We start from the raw sequence: 15,788 nt of genomic DNA, 5'->3' as shown, positions 1-15,788 counted from the left end.
CTTCAACCTCAAAATGCCTGATGTTCAACAAAGGACTGTGGTTGTCAAGTGATAAAGATTCTCAGTTGACATGAAGTGTGTTAGTGCTAATCCCGTTTGACACTTAATCACGAGAACAACCAAAAAAAACATACAAAAATTAGTATATAAAATGTAAATCACATCTGCACAGGTGTTCAGGGTTTTTCACCTGTCTGTACACAGGTGTGCAGGTAATTTGGGCTGTCTGGGCGTGTGCAGACAACGTATGATTGGCAGCGGTTTTGTTGCTTCCACCTGTGCGGGCGGAACAACCAACACCTTTAAGATATCATCAGGATTTTTGCAGCATGTCTGTGCCAACATCAAACTGAAAATGAGCCAAAATAAATGGGAACACTTTTATCTTATGTTACAGTTTCTGTTTCTGTTTCTGAAGCTATAATATATGTATATCAACAGCAGCAGGATATGAATTTAAAAGAAAAAACAATATTTTTTTGCCTCTTCTATATCTTATGCACATGGTTTTCAACTGAAGCCTGATTGCTTTTTCTGACAAACTACTTTTATAGATTTTTCAACATATCAAAAAATAGTTACAAGCTTTTCACATTAAAACAATATACACCTCTAAAAAAAAAACCCTGCAATGGGTGTTTTGAAGATATTTTTATAAAAAGACATTCATGCCATCATCAGTATGAACAGATGAGGGATGATTGACAGCTACAGACTGATCCTCCCCTTCCATGGACGTGTTACTGAGGAGTCTGAAGGTCCCTCTCACTTTCACCAACCTGTTACTGTGAATGATTTGTTTTTCTACCACTTCAAAACAGAGGCCCCCTGGCTAGCACCAATTAACAGCGACACACACACACACACACATATATCCAGTGAGAGGCTACTGCAGCACCCAGCTGGGGCAGATTAGTGGCCCTCCACCCACCTACTGTGCTGCCACGATAGATCAGAGAGAGAAAAAAAACCCCTTTTACTGTTTCTGTTGTCTCTCTGAAAGAGCCCACGTTACCTGAAGTGGTTCCTGACCTGCTTATCTCAGAGAGGATGAACGTACTGCAGTGACCTTTAACGTTCAGTACTATGGATTAATATAGTTACTATGAATTTAAAGTTACTATGATTCTACTGCAGACTTTTTTGCGCCAACTATCAGCCATTTCAACCATGAATTCCGCTCTTGTGAACACAATATTTTTTATTTATTTCAATAAAAGCAGTAAACAAAGGAAAACATCTGTTCACAACCAACGTGAGCAAATGTGATTGAACGTGACAAACATGCAGGCCAACACACTAGTAATAAATGGAAGTATTTGTATGTATGTGAATGTGTATTTATATATCTTTTATGGAAAATATTAAGTGTTTGAAACATACAGACAGTACAAAAGTGGATTATGCCACGATGGTGGTTTTAGATACATTTATAAACATTTAAGGACTTTTTAGCTGTGAAACAGGGGCAATGTATGTGAAGCAAATTCAAACTAACCACAGCTGTGGTCTTCTGCAAAGGAGCAAGATAGAAACATTTCAAAGCTTTTCAACCTACAGGTGGTGAGTTCTTGATACTCTAAAGATTTTAGGTGGAGTATTCCTTTAATTTTGCTCTCCTGGGCCACCATGTTGAACATTCAATATGAAGTCAACACTGAAGTGACAGAGAAGATACGCAGACTGGTATAAGTCTGTGGTTTCACAGTGATGTGAAGTTTTTAGAGCTAAACATCTCTTTTGTTGTAATGTTTCAATCTCTGCAGGGAAATTTTGTTTCCAAATTTTCTGAGCACCTCTGCTGGAGCTGGAAGGGATTCAGTGTCTTGCTGAAAGACACTTTGGTAGGTTGAACCAATCCTCAAGATCCAGCAAGATCCCAACCTGATGCCCTGATCCACTGCTACAAACTCATCCAGTCATCAGTGCTGTTACGTGTGGTGCAACATCGCATCCTCTCCACTGAAAACAGAGAAAAACAAGGCAGGAGTGTGGCGACAGGTCGCCATGGACACAGTCTAATATGGCTCAGCATGTCTTGGTGTCCTTAATGGACCAAATGTGTGTTATGGATGTATCCGTCCTGTCTGTTCATCAGTCAGACTGTTATTCTACCTTTCCAAAACCCAAAATGGACGTGGTCTAAGGAGGGGGATGATGAAGAGGAGGAGGAGGGTGGAAGGACGAAAAAAGCAAGGGAAAGGATTGAAGGCCAGTGATGGGGGGAGGAAGCGGGGGAGGCGGCTGCTTCCAGAGGATGAATGAGAGCTACTATGTCTGCTGGCTCCGGACTCTGTGCGTGTGTGTGTGTGTGTGTGTGTGTGTGTGTGTGTGTGTGTGGCTGAACAGGGCTCCTTGAGGAGAGTCTGACAGCCTCTCACGCTCAGGTAGAAAAGCTCCACTTATTTTCACAGCGCACACTGAAAACACGCTGCTGGACGGTTTGGCCCACTGCAGACACCGTAGAGGTGAAACATGGCTGTGATGATTTTATTAATACCTGATTAATGGTCACTAAAAAAACACACATTTTTGTAATTTTCATTACATTCCAGTCTCATGTCGGAAAACTTTTACACAAAAGTCACAACAGCAATCTGACTAGATGTGACCTAGTAACACTTTCAACACTTCAACAAGTTGTTGAATTTTTCATCTCACGCTTTACTTCATCACTTTTGTCTGACTTGATAAAATAGTAACAGGATTTTACTGTCTAATAAGCAAAATAAGTTTTAAATTCATCATTGATGCTGGCTGCGAGAGAACTGATGAAACTCTCTCTCTTCCTTCCTTCCTTCCTTCCTCTTCATCCTTCATATCATTATACTCACACAGAATAAATCCATAAAGAACATTTACATAAGGGACACCGATGTCTGAATGAAAAAAAAAAGCTGCTACTTTAACAGATAGATGAAGCCAGCGATGTTACACAGTCCGTGTCTGAAAAGCTCTTTAGACAAACAAATAAAATATAGAAAGAATATAGAAAGTAAATGTTGTGCAGACCACAAAAGTAACCAACTTAGTCTGGCTCCACAATGCCTGCAGCATTGTGGAGCCAGACTCAGGCTGTTGTCACTGATGCTTATTTAATCATAATCACACTATTTGCAAGATGAGGCATTAAGTAGCACAGGCTGCACAATGTCAAACAATTTTTATCATGACAATACAGCACAATCAAAATTTTATGATCGGCACACACCCAACAGCAAACCAAAGTCAAATTAACCGCAGTAGTTCATACATATATAACACAAACCAACCACCGACATTCAGCTGTAAGTACAAATGTGGACGATGTCATAGAGAAATAAACATTAAATGTAACTGTCGGGTCTCTCGAGAAGAATGAAGACTTTTTTCTACAGGCGCCGATTTTATAAAATCAGAGAGAGAAAGCATCGTAGGAGTGATTCATTTTCTTAACTGATGCTTTCATGCAAAATTCAGTACAGATAGCATCTTCATAAACGACTTTTTTGCAGCACCTAGAAGTTGTTTGATCCTCCAAGTCATTGTCATCATGTTATCACTCTATCTTGATTTTCCATATTGCCATTTAGCTGTTATGGTTTATTCTGCACAGACGACATCTATTGCATATCTGCTCATCCTACAAGAGGGATCCCTCCTCCGTCGCTCTTTCTGAGGTTTCTTTCCATTTTTTTTTCCTGCTCCATATTTGACATAACATATTGAGGTGATTCCTCTTGACATTGACTGACTCAAAGAGGGCCTGCATCATCTGTGATGGATGATAGATTTAGCTGCAGCAGAGATAAGAGCATCACTTCTATGACAGAAAATACCCTGAAGCGACATGATGAACTTGCTCACGAAAAATACCTGAAAATCAACTTTTTTCTCAAAGAAAAAAAACAAAACAACAACTGCTAAGCTAATGAGCGCTGTTAAGATCCACACAGCAGTGTCCTTGACAGCAGAGCAGGATCAGTTAGCCCCCAGGCCACCCCACAGTGTATTTGAATAGTCGCCACGGCCTGAAACCATCTTTATTGTTCCATCTCTCCTCCAACCCCCCCCCCCCCCCCCCCCCCCCCCCCCCCCCTCGCACAGACCCCCCCCCCACCTATGAGGCACCTAAATCATCAAGTGAGACATCGAGTAAACTATCTGAGTCATCCTTATCCCTTCAGGTCAAAATATTTGCATATTCACATTGACAACCCCCCCACCCCCCCACCCCCCCTCCTAAAAAAAGCATCTGTAAAACATGGCTGGACTTTCTTTACAAACTCTGTCTCTCTTGCCTCACTGGAACTTTGTTTTTGAAAGTGAAGGAATGTCCAGGCCCGAAATACTTCTAACTCTTTCTCTCTCTCTCTCTCTTTCTCTCATCTCTCCATTTCTGTCTCCCTCTGTATCCCCTCCACCCCTCCCCTCCCCTCCCCTCCCCTCCCCTCCTCCCCCTCCACTCTCGCTCCCTCCTGTCAAAATAAACACATTGAGAGCTGCCTCTCTTTTCATTCAGACGCTCTGAGCCGACGGCCTCATTTAGGGCCCCACTGTCCGTCCTCCTCTGTGTATGTGTGTGTGTGTGTGTGTCCTGTGTCCCCTCAATGTGTGTGTGTGTTTCTCTCAGGTATTTATAACACACATTGAAAAGCAGCTTTTTTTACACTCCTGTCCCTCCTCCTTAAACCCCCCTCGTCCCCCCCCCCCGACGTGGTATCTGACATAACCGGCACTGGGTTTCTCGCCGCGGCTTTGCGTTCCTGGCAGATAGAGGGGCCGCCGACCGCCGCTGGGGGAACTTTCCTGGCTCGGGGAAGCCTTGGGACAATCACACCTTTCATGGGCCGGAGAGAACGCCGCCCGTCCAGCGGCTCCTCGGCCACGGCACGGGGAATTTCTCTCCCTCCCTGGACCCTCTCTCTCCTTTTCTGTTTCTCTCGCTGACTATTCTGAGCCATTTGTTCATTTCTGCCATCACCATGTTCTACTGACCAAACTGTCATACAACTGGCATTTTTGCTTCTGGTTTTTTCTTGCTACATCTTGTTGCTCTTTTGCTATAATATTCAACTTTGAAGATGATAGAGGGGGCATAACATGACTAGATTCAAACCAGGGACAATGCATGTTATCCATATTTATCTTAACATAACATTTACATCACACCATTCTGCAAAACCGTCAAATTACATTCAATGACAACATTTTAGAAATGATTTGCTCCTAAACAAATATATGCACGACAACTGCCGTAGAGGTAAGATTGGGTAACTCAAGTTAGGAAAGGGTCATTGTTTTGGTGTCTACACTGGAGGCATTCAGCCACAGTCCTGCTGCGTGGTCAGCCACATTTTGGCAGCTCTTACAGCCCAAAATGTAGTTACACATGTAAGTCGGAGGAACATAAACTTGTTAAAAAATGCAATCCAGGTCACAGTTGTACATATAAACCGCAAGTGAAACACGGGTCATTATGTAGCCTGTGTATAATCGTCATCCAATAATCATTTAAGTCATGTCCTCTCCAGCCTGCTGTACCTTCTCACACTTCTTCTCCACCCCGTTTTTCTTCCTTGATCTGCAACTCCCCCCCCCCCTCCTCTCTTCTCCCTCTCCTGCTCTCTCTCTCTCTCTCTCTCTCTCTCCTTCTCTCCCTCTGAAGCCACCTTGAGGTTTACAAAGCTACCTTTTTGCAGGTTTAAATTTAGAATCACCTTCTCTGGGGCCACTACTTGTACTGGAAGGTTGTCCTGAAGAGAGAGAGAGAGCGAGAGAGAGAGAGCGAGAGAGATTTCTAAACTCGTCCCTCTAAATTGGCAGGTTTTGTGAAAACTAATTTGGAAATGCTCGGTTTGGAAGCATGAGTGAGCCGGTTGTGATGTTGTGCTGTGCGCTTCCCGTAAACGCGCTGAGTAGCTTTATTCAAAGAGTTGCGGTAGAAAGGCCAAATAAAGATCAAATCAACATGGATGGAAGCTCGCAGGGAGGGTAGAGTTTCTGTGCAGCGGTGGGAGCAACCTGGGACATGGAAAACGCAATAAAAAAACACAATCAGGAGGTGTGAAAAAAAAAAGTATGATACTTTAATGAATGCAGAGCAAAGTCAGTTTGGAAAGAAAGTTAAATGAATGTAATGTAATGTAATTTCAGAGCAAATAAACATAAATATGATAAATCTAAAACATATGAAACCTGTATGATTGTTTATCTAGAGCACTTACCTGTGCGTGTTATGAATTTTACTGGCGTTTGGTCATAAACCAAAGTATTAGTGAAATTTTGAGCCGCTGGTGGAGCTGCAGGAAAAGTCAGGGGATCGCCAAAGTAATTATGATTCATCCTCTGGGGAACGTTTATGTCTGAACAAATTTAATAGCAACGAATTCAATACTAGCTGAAATATTTCAGTCTGGACCACAGTGGTGGACTTGAATCCATAGAGTCACGTCGCTAGTGTGGCTAAAAATGTCGAGACTAAAGTACGGTGAAGTTGAAACAGGAAGTCAGTCTACAAAATCTTAACAGTTGATGGATTGTCATCATTTTCTCTTCCACACACGCTTGGTATAACAGGTACATTTATACCAAGATTTATACACTGCTGTAACTGCTTCACTTGTTTCTTTAATCTTATTGAGAACAAACACTGGACCCTTGTCAGCTTAATGAGTGACTCTGAGAGGGTTTTTTTGTTTGTGGAGGTGGCGGCTTTGTTTCACAGCCGTTACAATGGATACCAACGGCAACCAAGAGTCACAGCAAAATGTACATAGAAACCTCTCAAACCACATAATCCAGCTCTTCTGTGTTGATCCATGTGTTCAGGATGCCAATATATCAGTGTATACAGCTTATATGGAGATGATGGTGGAGAAGGTGCTGCAGGAGCGGTTTGAGAAGTTTCCATGGACGTCTGTGTCTTTCGAAGTGACTACAGGCAATGACTTTTTCATATTCGGTTTCAAAAGCGTTTTTGTGTGGAGTAATCCTTTAAATAATTCATTGAATGCAGAACTTAGAATTGTAAAAGATGATATTTACATTGTATTACTGCTACTTAAAATTCCGTGCAAATGTGCTGACCTTTTTTTCAGGTGGAGCTAGTCATGAAAAACCACATGGTGAAGACACACACACACACACACACACACACACACACACACACACACACACCCTGACATGGATCAGCAGAGGGGTGGGACCAGCCCTGCAGAGCTGTCTTGCATCCTGGTGTCACGTCAGCCTTTTTAATTCCTTCCAGGAACCTGTGAGGATTTTCACCGTGCTAACAATGTGTACTCACGCATTACTCACACACACTCTTTCTCCCAATGCCCCTCTCTTTCCCTGTCTCTTCCTGTCACCACCTCTGTCTCTCTTTCAGTCTCTCTTTCTGTCTTAATGTATGTGTGTGTGTGTGTGTGTGTGTGTCTGCGTGCCTTGTATGGATGTTCACGCTTGAATGAGTGTTTATGTAACTGAATGAGTGTCCGTGCATGCGTCTCTTCAGCATGGTCTGTTGCTTTTCAGTTTCTCTTCCTGTAGTCTCCAACACACACACAAATTGAACTGCAGTGACTCCGCTCTCTGTCCAAACTCCATCATCATCTCAGGCAATCGAGTGCAGTCAATGTTTCTTTCATAAATGCTGCATTTCGCCTCATCGTAATTTCTCCTCAACCTCAGTTTGGCCAGAAGCCCCTGTATCTATAGGCTCATTCAGTGCAGGGCACGCAGTCGCTGAGCGTATCACTGTCACAACGCTGAAACCAAGCAACTGAAAATGTGAGCTTTTCAGGGACGAAGAAGAGAATGCTGTTGCACTCATGGATATAAATGTATTTTCTGAAATCACACAAGAAGGTTTTGAGAGGATTCATAAGTCGTGATGACCCAGAGGATGAAATCATCCTTTTAACTGATTATATTGCTTTTGCAGTTAGTCTACAAGAAATCAACGTACTTGACTGTTTATACTAACAGGAAATTGTACAATTTGTGCACTGATGCATGTCAATAAAATAGCATCTTAAGACTTTTTTAGTGTTTAAAAATTACTATGAGCAAAACAAAAACTGAACAACACTAAAAACTTTGTTTAATGTACAAATTTTCTCTAAGCTCAGTGTTTTAAATCTCACACAGTTTATCAATGGCCCCACTTCAGTTTTTCTTCTATTCAAAAAAATGATGTAGAACAATAACATCCTATCTCCTAATAACACTGTTTATATGCTACTAAATGAGATTGCCAAACATATTATGGAGGAAATTAATGTGCTAAGTGGATTATGTTCCTGGTGGAGGTGTTTTCCAGTCCATGGCTATGATGTCATACCATACAGACCTCATAGAGACGTAGATCTAGGCCACAAAATCACTTTAGTTAAAGTGTCTCATGTCACTGTGGACATTTTCTATATTCAACTACAGTACTTTCTGTAACCTTTTAACCCAGTGTCATGAGTTGTCTAAACATTACCATAAAAACATGAGTCATGCTTTATCTGCTACAAGACGATAGTGAATATATCAGTGAACATCTTAAAGAGATGTCCAGTAGGAATGTTTTTCACCTTTGTAGATACATTCATTTTAAAAAATGGTCTTATGTTGATTTAAAAAAAACATAATCTAGGTGACTGTCTATTTCTGAAACATATTTGTTGTTGCAAGTTTATAAACTTAATATTTAGGAGACAGGGATGAACAATATGTACTTCTGTTTGATTGGACCGACCAGCTGATGGTAACATTTTCTGCTTATTTCAACGATAGAGAACGACTTTAAAGCATAAACAGTTTCACCGTTTTACATTTAGAGCATCCGATTCAAACATCAAAGCATCAGACAAAGTAAACGTCTAAAGGCTCCGTGTAACTGATCCTGTGACAGAGTCGTGCGGAGCAGAGAGGGAGATAATGGTTCTGAGCAAACAGAGAAGCACTGGGACAGAACTGGTCAAACTGGTTATTTGTAGACTTTAATAAGAGTTAAAGGAAGGTTAAGGGATATCCCGGAGCCCTTCCCTTCCATCAACAATTTTGGTATCATTCAGAAAGCAGGTGGCACATTCACAGAAATGAAACCTTTCCAAATGGGCCAAAAATATGAACCTTCCTTATATCGAATATGATTTTTATTTTTTAAACACGCGCCTGTAATGATGTGCACTAACACACACACTAGATCTAATGTTGCTACTGTCCTCTAGTATACAAATATGTTTTATACGCAGCTGACCAACAGAAACTCTTGAAAGCAAAATATGTAAATAAATTAAGTTAAATATTCAAATGAAGGGTGTACAACATCTTGAGGGGTCATTACTCCGTCCTATTTGTTTAAACATTTATAGACTAGGCTCATGAAAAAGCTAAAGCTACCGAGAGGACCGCATATAATCATCCCCACCTTTCACAAAACAAAAAAAAGATGTGCAGCAGTTTGTAAATTACCTTTTGAAATGAACCATTTATCACATGACAAGCACCTGCCTTCCTTCTCCTCCATCTGGGCTTTGTTTGACGTTGAATGAGGCTAACAGAAGCTAAATAAAACGCCTCAGGGCTTGTTTGCTTGTAAAGACAGTTAATTAAAACTTGTTGTCTATTAAAAAAAAAAAAAAAAAAAAAGAAGAAATACATGACTTATGAGACGGCGCAGTGACTGATTAAATGAACACTCAGCAGGTTGTTAACATGTCAGGGTGAAGGATGATCTCATGGCCTTTGGATGTGATGTATACTGTATATACTGCGGCTTTGGAGACATAAAAGAATATAAAATGCTTATAAAGTTTGGAAAGTTCTTGTGGGATGAGTGTGCTGGTTAACAACTGTGACATGGTGACACATATTTCCAGCAGAGCGTATTTCCATGGTGCTGAGATGAGAGCGAATGTGGGTGGACTCAGTTACGTTTTGGCACTGAAGGGCCAAATATGAGACATCCGATCTGGCTGCCAGATTCAGCTGAGATTTGAAGGTTTGGACTGGAGCTGCAACGATTAGCTAATGAAGCAATTAGAAAATTAATCAGCAACTATTTTGATAATTGTTTTAGTCTTTTTTTTTAAGGATAAATACCAAATATTTGCTTATTGCAGCTCTTCAGATGTGAGGGTTTGAAGTATTTCTGTGTCATAACTGACAGTAAACTGAATATCTTTGGATTTTGGACTGTTGACAAGACAAAACAAGGCATTTGAAGACGTCACTTCGAGCTCTGGCTCACTATTTTCTGATATTTTAATAGATAAATTGATTAACAGATTAATTAATAATGAAAAGAATCATTAGTTGCAGCCATAGTTTGGACAGAATTAGTTAGTAGCATTCGGGCAGTTGATTCATTCAACACATATCTGACATGAGTCTTACAGACAGGCATCAGATTCAGGTCAATATTGAGCTAAATAAACTGCCTGAGTACAAGGTCACTTTCTTAACCAGGGTGTCCTGCAGCGTCATCACAGTGCAGGTCAGCACCGACTTCCTGCTGCCCCTGTCACATCACATTCAAAGATGATCATACGTATTATCAAAAAAAAAAGAGATAGACGTAGCTCTGTTGAATTTGTTTTTCAGCACAATATTTCTAGAGCCTCCTCTTGTGTCAGCAATAACTTTCTGTAAAACACGTAAAACAAAAGCTTTAACAACTGCTTTACTGTTGAATGATCTAACTTTGAGCTACAGGACAGCAGCAGTGTAGGACTGCTACCTGGGTTGACCTTCAGTTTAACTTGGGTGTCATTGATTTTTCTCCCTTGAATCCTTCAGAGTTAACTGCAGACTTCATAAGGATCATTTGGATCAGTGTATCATGTATTTATTTATGTGTGTATCATTGCTGGAGCAGCTGTGAGTCTTTGTCACTGTGCATCAATCTCAGGTATATTTTCATATATAACTAAACACCTACAGATATATTAAAGGCCCCAACAGCTGACCTTTGAGCCAATCAAAAAGTTGGGAAATGTTTGGAAAAGTTCTGACTTCTGTCAATCAAAACAGAGATATGTGAGCTGCAGGGACGACGACAAATCCGAACGTTTAGAATTTCTGAGCCGCATGTTCGTCATTTTACAATTCAGCAGGTCTGGTCTGAGACTGGAGATTTTACACATGGCTGCTGAAATTCTGCTTCACACACACACACACACACACACACACACCATAAATAGATAAAACACATAGACACACACACACATACACACACAGACTCATTCTGTTCATGCAGCCCTTCCTCAGACAGGATGGAATTAGTGATACGGCGGGTGATTTTTCACTGCTACAGGTGCAGTCCGCCAAACCAAATAAATAACACCACCATTCATTCACTTTTTACTCCACCACCAGTTTCCCTTCCCCTTCTACTGCTTCTACACTAAGAAAACATGCACACACACACACACACACACAAACACACATGCATACAAACAAAAGAGGATCCGATTAAACAGCGACGACACAAACGCGCAACAGCAGCAAACGCGTGCGAGAAACATACAAGTTCACCTGTGGATACGCGCGCAGACTGAACACACAGACTGAAAGATGCACACACATGCACAAAACACACAAACACACCGTAAAGTGAAAACACACTTTCCTTCCCCACATGCGGACATAAATAGCAGGATAAATAGAAAGCCGAGAGTCCGTTTTTTAAAAGGACCGGGTTGAAGTGAAAAAGGTCAGGCCAGTTCTCAGACGCCTGAGAAGAACACACACCTCAACTGACCCAACAGACCAAAGTAGACTGGACTCACTATGTCTCATATTTCTTACTGTTGTACTATTTCTTTACATTTCAGAACTGGCAACATGTTCAGCAACAGTGGGCAAAGTGTCAGATTCAAGATTTTTTACATAGTAACCTCAGAATTCCTAAAAAAAACAATATTTTCACAATGCAAAACATCTCAGATATTATGTATCTTATTCAAGTGTTTCATTGAATATATGTGTCTAAATGTCAGTTTTTGGGAATATCTCAAGCCTTTCTGCAGGATCAGGATCAGGATCAGGCTCGATCCAGGCATTTTTTGATGAGTCAGAGTCAGCTACATAAAGCCTGATCCCTTTCAGATCTTTTATTTCTTTGATCCGGGTTCATAAGTTGTCGAAATGCTTTATCTTGCTCTGTTAAAACACTGCAAGGTCTCCTGATGCACAGCGTTGTGACGTGTTGATCTCATCCCCTTATAGATGAATACCTCATAGCTGTGAGGCCGTCATATTAGCTGTAAAGCTTCTCCAACACTTTAGAGTAGTAAACTAAAGCTTATTGTAAAGCTGGATGTACATTTAAAGAGCACATTACCCCAAAATAACAATAATTAAAGAATATTTTGACATACACCTCCTAACATTCACACTAAAACGCCACAGTATAAATTAACAGATGGCCTCATATATTCTGTATATTTATATATATATATATATATACTGTGTTCAATAAAGCTGTTGACACAAGCAAAGTAAAAAAGGAGAAAACAGATGATGATGATGTGGCTGAATGGACGTGATTCAGCAGGGAGACGAGAGACTGGCAGCGAATCTGGTCTGAGTGGAACGGAAAGATCATTTCACCACCAGGGAAACAGAGGAGTCAAGTTTTTTCCTTGTTCTCTCTATTAATAGTTTAAACAAATATTACAGTAAACAGAAAAATAGAAATCGGTGTAAATATATAATGAATGTGCAGCTTTTTCTATTCATTATTGTGTGAACTGTTTTCAGCGCTGTCTTATTTCTGCTTTTTGTTTTTTAGGGGGGGGGTGAGAATTCATGACAACAATGGGGACTTAACCCTTAAAACGAGGTTTGTACTTATAACTTTATGCAGCGTACATGAACAAAGTGTTTCTGGAGAGTTTTAAACCAAATGTGATGCATGCAGGGAAGTGCTGTATGCTAATAAGCTAACAAGACGGACGTTCAGTTCATCATCTTGCAATGAAACTATAAATTTGAGTCACATAATAAAAGATCAATTAATTTCACTAAATTCCAGGATGCGTCACTTTTAAATATAATTTTAATATTATGTTTAATGATCATATTTACCCCTTTTTTTGTTGATACTTGTTCTAAATTAAGCACGCAGACTTTTTAAATGCTTATAAGATGTGTTTTTGTTTTGCTTGTTTGTCATAGAAAAGTAGATCAGTGGCCATCTTTGTACCCTGAAATACCTTTAAATAAATGTCTTCTTCCATGTCATGGTTAGGGGTTTTACGGTTTGTTTTTAGTTTTGGATCCCAAATTGAACAGATTCAGTGGAGCTACAGGAGCCTCAGTAGGACACACCGGAGTTCATGAGGATCCAGACGAAATTGGCTAGAAATTAGCTTCAGTCAGTCCGCCGCAGTTTAACAAACACGCAAACAGACTCAAGGTGGCGACTGACATGTAAATCCATTCCAAATCTCTCATATTTTAATGATATTTCTTTTTTTCTTTTTTTTTTTTACAGGCTCAGCTGGCCGCAGCTCTGAGTCTGAAGGCGGTAAAGCAAGAGTAATGAGTGGGACGTTTTGGAACCGGAGTCACTATTACTCTGCCAGTGAGGTTTGTATGGAGACAGAATGAAATGAACTGTATCAATGGAGAATGTGTCCTGCTCCAGGTACAGGTGAGGTTCCAGTGAAAGCAAAACAGAACAGGTCCAGTTCAGTTCATTTCCACAGTAAAAACACAGAGAGGGAGAGAGACCCAGAGGGTACAGTTAGTGCAGCTACATCCTCAGTCTGTTTCCTTCAAAACATCCGCTCCATGAATTAGACATCTTATTTACCCAGTGGCCCCCCCCCCCCCTCTCCTCCTCCTCCTCCTCCTCCTCCGCCTATACCTCCATCCCAATCCCTCTCTTTGGCTTCACACCATCACCCCACCCGTCTCACCCCTCTCCTCTCCATCGTCTCCTCCCCTGTCTCTTCTTATACGCCCAGAAAGAGGAAGGTTCTTTCAAGGTTTTTGGTTACCATGGTGGTTCTCTATAAAACCACCATGACTCAAAGAGCCCTCTGATTTCTTCACAGGAAAGAAAAACTACAGATCAGAATAAATAAGCAACTGTGGGTTTTTTTTTCAGTTATTTTTAGTCCACTAACTCAGAACATCTCACTTGTATTTAAAGGACTTACATGTATTATTTCAACATAAATAAAGACGTTAATCATCATCAAGATTATTAGAACCATTAGTACAAATTCTGTCAACTAAAAACATGATTTTCAACATGTGTAAAATTAATTTCAAAACTCCATTTAATATATTCAGTAATGACGTGCTACATACGGGCTAAATTCTCATCACTGGTTGCATTTGTCTACTTGTTGTGACCAGTTTGACCCTCCTAAAATAAAAGTTTCTTGTTTTATCTGGATCATTTCTAGAGGCTTGAAGAGATTAAAAAAAAATGATTTAGTAATTTACAAGAGAAAAAAATGAAACATTAGAGTTAAGTCTGAAAAAATAAACATATTTTAGTGGAGCAGAAATATGTTTTTTTCTCATGACCCATATCTCATATCCCTTAGTGATGGTCCCGACACTTATAGATGAATCTGAGTTGTAGGCAGAAGCTGCCATTATTGTGTTTAAACCAACATATAACACTGTGATATATGTAAAGCACTTTTGACAAATCATCTGTTCACATTTATATGTTGGGAATATAGTTATCATATTCCTTTAAAATAAAGGTTATAATCTAAAAAACTTTTCAGCTAAATTTAGTCCAGTTTCAACAGATGATGAGATTTCCAATTTGGAAAACTAAAAGTAGATTTTACTTTCATGAATCTCCATTAAATTCTTATGTGTTGATCACAGTCTGAGCAGCAAAGGATCAACCAGGGACTTCTAAAGACAGAGATCTGTCTACTCAGGTCAATGATGAGCCGCCACCACTCCACATATCTTTTATATTTCTCCAAAACTTTGCTGTTAATCTCTAAATTTCAGCCCACCAGTTCACCAGCTCAGCAGCTTTCTGAAGTTATTCCTAAAGGGAAAAGTAACCTACAGGTTTATCTGGCGTATAAAAACTTGAATTATTAAGATAAAAGGTTTCAGCAAATATTATCAGTAGCAATTAAGATTTAAACATTGACCTAAAGCTTTTCATTGAAGTGTGTGTGCACGACCGCTATGACTCAACATAATAGAATTGCTAATTATCTGATTGTAAACTATTAAACTACATTATTACAGTGATCACTGTTATTGTGGTGACACAGAATCAGAAATATTTTGTCATGAATTAACACAGATAACGTGTTCGTTCCAGTTTAAAACAACTACACTCGTTACATTCTCTTCAAGCCTTCAGTGTCTTTATAAACAGCATGAATAAGAAGTGAAAGGCTGATGATACCTCGTACAGCTGCTAATTTTATGATCAACTAATTATAAACTCTCCTGTGAACGTTTGATTAAAACAAGCAACAGTTCATGCTCTGGTTGAGTCCGCAGTAAGTACATAACTACCTCTAATTTCATGATTTCATACACACAGACGTACCGCGGCTCCTTCCTAAAGCCCTCGGGAGATTTGATTAGTTGAAATGTCGTCTCGTTACTGTTTAATGAGAGAGAGAGAGAGAGAGAGAGAGAAATAATCAAGGCATCGTCACCAAATTGCGGCCTAAAAATATCATTTCCTCTCTGTAAATCCTGCTCACCTCTCACACATACCGGGGGCACAGGCGGCAATTAAAGTGCATTTAATTTTAGTCTCATCTGGCATGTTAGTCGTACAAAGGTACCAGTGTTAGCTAGAGGCCAAA

General features: G+C 40.1%; 1 long non-coding RNA gene across 2 annotated transcripts in view; it reads right to left on the bottom strand.

Annotated features, from left to right (window-relative positions):
* LOC122983884 overlaps positions 1-15,788 on the bottom strand; it is a 108,773-nt gene that overhangs the window by 74,037 nt on the left and 18,948 nt on the right. The window contains exons 4-5 of one of the 2 annotated variants that reach the window (XR_006403783.1): positions 15,684-15,776; positions 13,929-15,580 (exon numbers count right to left, since the gene is read on the bottom strand). The exons of the other annotated variant lie outside the window; for it this stretch is intronic. This is a non-coding gene — a long non-coding RNA (uncharacterized LOC122983884). Of the gene's footprint in view, positions 1-13,928; positions 15,581-15,683; positions 15,777-15,788 lie in introns of those variants that run through there. 2 annotated transcript variants of the gene reach the window in all.

This window comes from Thunnus albacares, chromosome 6 (assembly GCF_914725855.1).
Source record: "Thunnus albacares chromosome 6, fThuAlb1.1, whole genome shotgun sequence".
Taxonomy (NCBI): domain Eukaryota; kingdom Metazoa; phylum Chordata; class Actinopteri; order Scombriformes; family Scombridae; genus Thunnus; species Thunnus albacares.
Note: the sequence above shows the minus strand (reverse complement) of the source record. Positions and strands in the feature narration are given on the sequence as shown.